This window comes from Pipistrellus kuhlii, unplaced genomic scaffold, assembly GCF_014108245.1.
Source record: "Pipistrellus kuhlii isolate mPipKuh1 unplaced genomic scaffold, mPipKuh1.p scaffold_m20_p_2, whole genome shotgun sequence".
Lineage (NCBI taxonomy): Eukaryota > Metazoa > Chordata > Mammalia > Chiroptera > Vespertilionidae > Pipistrellus > Pipistrellus kuhlii.
Window position 1 is genome coordinate 101,646,144 of NW_023425515.1, and position 6,934 is coordinate 101,653,077.

Sequence of the window (6,934 nt, forward strand, 5' to 3'; positions counted from 1 at the left end):
GGGCATCCCAGATGGGTGGTGAGGGTCTAGTCTCATGGGAAATGCAAATAATTTTACCTCTGGGTCATAGTAGTTCCCTCATAACATCTGTCCTGTTCTACCCAGACTGGTTCCCAGAGGAAGCAGGTCCATTACTTCCCCAGCCCTCACCCTCCCTGCATGCACATCCTCTTCCATGTGACCCTTCAGTGCCTGCCACTAGAGGCTGAGTATATCCCCTCCTTACCTGCAGTGGAAGTTGTCTGTGGTCATGTCACTTACTTTGGCCAATAGAATATGGAAGGAAGTCACATAATGTCAGTTCAGAGCTTGTGCTTAAAGAGGCCTCGCAAGTTCCTACTCCCCTTCTTGTGCATCTGCCATTGACAATAAAAACAAACAAACAAAACGCCCATGAGTCTGTTGGCCCAAGGAGGAAGAAAGACACCTAAAAGGACCTGAAACAATCCCTGCCCATCCCAGATCAACTAACCTAAAGAACCATGACCATGAAAGTAGATGATGGGTGTGAAAAAACACTGACTTTGGAGATGGTTGGTTTGGCACTGTTACTATTTCAGCATGTGATAAAGTATTATATGCATTTCTTTCTGTCTGAACCTGTTGAAGGCAAGTTTTCCATCACTTGTTACAGAGTCTGACTGACATAGTTGAGCCCTTCAGCCTGTTCTCTCCTGGGCCCTACCACGCCTGCTCTCTCAGTCCATCTGCAGGGACAGGGATTCCTGGGTGGCCCTAGCAGAGGCTGGAAGGGCACTGGCACTCAAAGGCCTGGCCAGGCTCTTAGGCAGGAGCCTCTGAGGAGAATGAAGGGCACAGGAGTGCTGTCCGATGAAGGGCCTTCCTCTCCCTGAGCTCCAGCTTCCTTTTTCTTGGGAAGGGGCAGTCAGCTGCATACTTGAGGCTGCTGTGAGGGTTGATGGAAATGTGGTTCTGAAAGACTCCTTGCTCCATCAAATTACTAGTAGATCCTGTACCCAAACTAAAACCATCCCCTAACAGCCTCACCCTCCATTGGATCTCTCATGTTGGGGACCACACAAAGAAGGATGTTTGTTGAAAGAATACCAGAATAGGTCCCCATGAAGAAAAAAATTAGAATAGATTTTCACCATGGAGCTCTGGTTTTCTGGAACACCCTGAGCCTTGGGCCAGTGAGGAGAAGAGCAGGGACTAGGGAGACAAGTGCAGCTGAAACTCTCAAGTTCATTTCATCCCAAATGCCCCTAAGGCAGAGAAGGCTGACCCAGCCCTCCCCAAACCTGCAGGCTCTGAAGCCACCTAGATTAGGGCCAAGCAAGGGCAGCTCAGAAGAGTAGCTGCCACCTCCTGCAGCCAGCCATGGTTCCCTGAGGCAGCGTGGATGGTCAGAAGAAGCCTGGGAGTAGCAGGGACAATCAAGGCAGCTGGCATTTACTGCACTCCTCTAGTAGGCATGTACTGAGCCCTTCCCAGTTTCTAGCTTGCTTTGTCCATAACTCAGCCCTATAACTGGTACAACTCTTTAAAGATAGGGCAACTGAGATACACAGGGACAAGCCACCCTTCAGGCATTACACAATCGGCAAGTGGCAGAACCAGGATTAGAATGCATGCAGATTGGTGACAGGGTTTGATGTCCACACCCATTCTTGCCTCTGCCCCACCTGAAACAGGTAGCAAGGGGCACACCCTGGAGAGGAAGACTGTGTGGGCAGAGAGCAGGGTCTGCACACACTCCCCTCAGAACAGCTCGCCTTTAGACTGTCTTATGGATCATTTTTTCACAGGAAAAAATTTATAAGAGTATAAAGGATGATTTAACAACTCTCCCCATGCCTTCCACTCAGTGTAGGGCCCAGGCGTCTTCAAACTATGGCCCGCGGGCCACATGTGGCCCGCAGAGGAGTCTGATCCGGCCCGCCAGGTTTTTTGGGCAGTGAGCGCAGCTGAGGTGTTACAGTAGGAATTAGTAGTTCATATAGTCCAGCCCTCCAGCTCTCTGAGGGACCGTGATCTGGCCCCTGGAGCTGTTAGCATGGTCTTTCAGACTTCCAGGCTATGGTGGTGGTGTTGTTTAAAAAAGCAGATACACAACAACAGCAAAACAAAAACAGATACACAAAAATATGACAAGTTTCATCTCACCACTGCCTTCCATCACTTCCCTTCATTCTTAGAATCAACTACTTTTAATTTGCAGCATATCCTTTCAAAGCTAATTTTATTGTTAATAATAAGCACCCAAAAAATAATACTTTTTTTTGTATCCTCGTGCTTTTACATAACAGTAGTCGCATTCAACATCTTGCTTTTGTGGGAGTTCAGAACAAGTCACCCCAAGATGTGCCTCAATGGTATGTGATTACTTTAAGCTAAAGGCAATTTTACTAGTAGCTTCAGGCTCAAGAGTAATCTCTGTCTCTTCCTTAATTACCTGAAAGAACTTGAATTAGGGTCCTGGCCCATAGTAAGAGATTACCAACAAAAACCTTTAGACCCACCTATATGGCAGACCAAACTTTTATTTACTAACCATCTGTTCTTAACATCCTGCAATAACCCTTTGAAGCCCCAAGATGCATTGTCTTATCCCTACTAGTCTTTTACTAGTAGACCGGTCAGAGATCAGGTAGGGAGAAAAAGGTAAAAGTGAGCAATTAGCATTCCCTAGACTGGCAAACATATTCCATAATTTTAGAAAAATAGGCTTCTTTATTGGCAAGCACACTGACACTTTAAGGGACATATTTCCATGGAGATAGGTATACAGTAAAATTTGCTGATTTAGCAAACCACAGGTGAACTGTATTAAATTGATTGGCTCAGGGATCTTAGGCTCAGATAAGGTCAATTTCTCAGAATCTGCATTCCAACAGGGCTTAGATGAGCATTCTGGAGACCAGGTATTAGTGCTTCAAAAGCACAGTCCTTTCTTTGACAAACTCAGAATAAAATTCCTTGCCAAAAAATTTCTTTGACAAACTCAGAATAAATAAAAAAAGTATTTACTCTTGAGAAATGGAGACTGTATCACTATTGCTTTGGGGGAGAAAAACCTAAAATAAACAACCTTTCATTCTCTTGAGAAGATTCAACAGCTGATGGAGGCAGGAGTGTCGTCTATGCTCCCTAGCTTCCTATCTTTCCAATCACGTGGTGCCATGCTCCATCTACGTAAGCCAACTGGGGAATTGATATTCACCTACAGCCCGGAATCCCTTCCCACACCGGAGATACTCTTCCGGAAACAGTAATTCAATTTTGCCCAGGTGTGGAGTTTTACCCACAGTCAGTGTTGATCAGGCACTGTTCAGTTGGGTTTATTTAACTCCACACAGTTGATTCTGAAGGCCTCTGACCTTAATGGGGACTTTTATCCTTTACTAGCGTGAGTAGAGAAGTCTGACCTTTTTAACTTGCCTCTAATAGTTGGGCTAGCAAGCTGTTGCTGTCTCTCATATTTTTAACATCTGGGGGCCCTTAAGAGACTTGACAGCTTCCCTTAGCAGGGGAACGTGCATTCCCTGTGAATCTGGCTGGACAGAGATTTAATACTCCGGGACTTGGGTTCAAATTGTGTTTGCAGTCACTGTTTAAGATTAGGTAACAAAAACCTCTCATTTCTTTGAGCACCTGAATATTAGAGGCTTTTTCTATTAGCTATACCTGTGGAAGAATGATTAGTGATAAGCAGTAATATTTGGACGAGACAAAACACAGCAGTCGAGTTTGTAATAGAAACATAGTATCAGTAGCAATTGCCTGGTTACAACATTCTCCTTCAGGAAATATGGCTGTCTGGGGCTGGGCTTCAGCCTCTAAACAATAGGGCTGCCAAGGCCAAGGTGGACTCTGGCACAGCAACTTGGTGGTTCCTGCTCCTTAGCCATGAGCAGAGAGGGCAGGGCCATGGCAGCCAGCATATGGGCCTACCAGGGCGAGGCCCCTGCAGCTGCCTTTCTCCACTTGCCAGGGAAATTCTTCTCAGAGGATGCACCTGATCGCAGCCACTCCTCCCCCTCTCCAGCACACAGCCAAGAGACCAAGGAGGGCTTTGGGGAATTTCCGGGGGAGGGGGAGGAAAGACAGGCAAACATCTCTACGCCCTGGAAACTTCAGCCAGTAGGATGGCCGTCCCTTTGCCCCCTGCCCCCCCCCCCCCCCCCCCCCCCGGAGGTGGAGAGAAGCAAGAATCTGGGAATGCAAGGAGTAAGAAAACAGTCAGGTCCTTCAAGCAAAGGCAGCTAAGGATGACCAGCTTACCTGTAGCGAAACAAGATCTGAGTCATGGCACCCTAATGTCTGCAGCAACTAAAACAGGCATGAGTTGTTACTGACAACGCTGAAAATTGGAGTCAAAAGAAGGGCCTTTGGGCTTAGAAGAGAGAAAGGCAAGGGTGAGCATACAGACTTGCTCCAGGGTCACCATCTGGAGATCCCATCTGGGTCCCCAAAAAATGTTACTGGGAAGAAAAAATATGTTACTAAAAAGGGGACCTGGCCCTGAGCAGGTCTGCCTAGGGCTGGCTGGTAGTGTGTAGGTTCTTGACTTCGTGCAAGAAAGGTTTTTACAATATTTGTCCAGGTGATTTTTGGAGGACCTTTATTAAAGCTGGGGATGGCGAAGCAAGGAAGGGTGTTGGATAGAAGAATGGGAGAGGAAACAGGTGGGGAAATGAGCCTAGGCTGGGCTACGGTACTTTGGTTCCCTAAGAAGTCAGAGAAAAGGGGTCTTGGGACAGGGTCAGGTGTTAACCTGAGAAGATCTGCCACTGTCCATGGCTCCCTGATTGCAAGGCTCATGGGGTCCCTGGGAGTTTAGGAGATGCAGCCTATATGGGAAGAGAGGCACAGGTGTGCCCCCAGGAGGAGAGCTCATGCTGGAACCTTTACTTCGAGGGTTTTAAAGGCTGGAAGTCTGGTGGAGGTCTTAGAGAAGGATCTCAAGAGAGTATTCATCAGGTTTATGCTGATATACCAAAATGAGATTTATTCCCTTAATATCATCTGTCCTTGGGTGTGGTAGGCAAATGGCACTAATTGCATTTCTACTACCCTGTTTCCCCAAAAATAAGACAGTGTCTTATATTAATTTTTGCTCCCAAAGATGCGCTAGGTCTTATTTTCAGGGGATGTCTTATCTTTCCATGTGCTAGGTCTTATTTTCAGAGGATGTCTTATTTTCAGGGAAGCACGGGTATGTGTCTCTCTGAGTAGGGTGCTTTAAGCTACTTACCCTCTGTTTGGGGAGAAGTATAAACCTTTTATTTTCAAGTATCCTTGGTTTAAGGAAGATGGGATTTACTAGGTGGTTGCAAATTGCTTAACTATCTGTCTCAATCTCCCTCTTCCACTTGTCCTGGTTTACTAGCCTGTCTTACTTCCAAAATAAAATTTGAAACCCTCCTATTTAGATCAACTCCCTCATTGTATAGATAGGAAAACTGAGGTCCAGAGATGGGAAGGGACTAGCCCAGGATCACACCTGAATAATGGGAACCAAAAAAAAAGTTTCTTTCAGCATTTATCCCCTCTATGCCCTCTTTCATCTGGAAAAAATAAAATAAGATAGAGCAAAGAACTTAAGTGCAATAAAAGATTTCTGTGAAAACTCAAAATTCTCTATAGATTTGAATACTTCTTACATGGATAAATTTCAGAAGAAGGGGTTAAGACATGATATGCTGCTGTCAAATTTTTTTATAGTTTTTTATTGTCAAAGATATTACATATGTCCCCCTTTTTAGCCCATTGACCCTCTCCAGCCTATCCCCACCCACCTACCCCAGCACTCTGCTGTGTCCATGGGTTATGCATACAAGGTCTTTGGTTGATTCCCTCCCTGGCCTTTCCTCTGAGATTCTGCATTCTCTTCCATGTCTCTGGATCCACTCCATTCATAAGTTTATTTTGTAATGATACTTACCTTTCTCTGATTGAGTTATTTCACTTAGCATGGTAATCTCCATGTCCCTCCATACTGACCCAGAAGGTAAGTGATTCTTTTGTTTAATGCTGTATAGTATTCCATGGTATAAATGTACCACAGCTTTTTTTATCCACTCATCTACTGATTGGCACTTGGTCTGTTTTCATTGTAAATTGTGCTGCTATGAACACAGGGATGCATACATTCTTTCTGATTGGTGCTTCTGGTTTCTTAGGATAAAAGTGGGATCACTGGGTCAAAAGGCAATTCCATATTTAATTTTTTGAGGAAACTCCATAGTGTTTTTCATAATGGTTGCACCAGTCTGCATTCCCACCAGCAGTGTACAAAGGTTCCTTTTTCTTCACATCCTCACCAGCACTTATCATTTGTTGATTTGTTGATAGTAGCCATTCTGACAGGTGTGAGGTGATACCTCATTGTCATTTTAATTTGCATCTCTCCAATGATCAGTGACTTTGGACATTTTTTTCCCCATATCTCTCTTGGCTATCTGTATGTCCTTTTTGGAGAAGTGTCTATTTAAGGCCCTTTGCCCATCTTTTAATTTGTTAAGTTGTCTGAGTTCCTTATATATTTTGGATATTAACCCTTTATCAGATATATCATTGCCAAATATGTTCTCCCATGCAGTGGACTCCCTTTTAATTTTGTCTATGGTTTCTTTTGCTGTGCAGAAGTTTTTTATTTTGATGTAGCCTCATTTGTTTATTTTTTCCTTAGTTTCTTTTGTCTTTGGAGAATATTCCTGCTAGAGATGACTGAGATTTTGCTGCCTATGATTTCTTCTAGAATTTTTATGTTTTCTCAAATTACATTTAAGTTTTTATCCATTTTTAGTTTATTCTTGTATATGGTGTAAGTTGGTGGTCTAGTTTCATTTTTTTAAATGTATCTGTCCATTTTTCCAACATCATTTATTGAAGTGACTGTCTTGACTCTATTGTGTGTTCTTGCCTCCTTTGTCAAATATTATATATATATGTATATATACACTGGTAT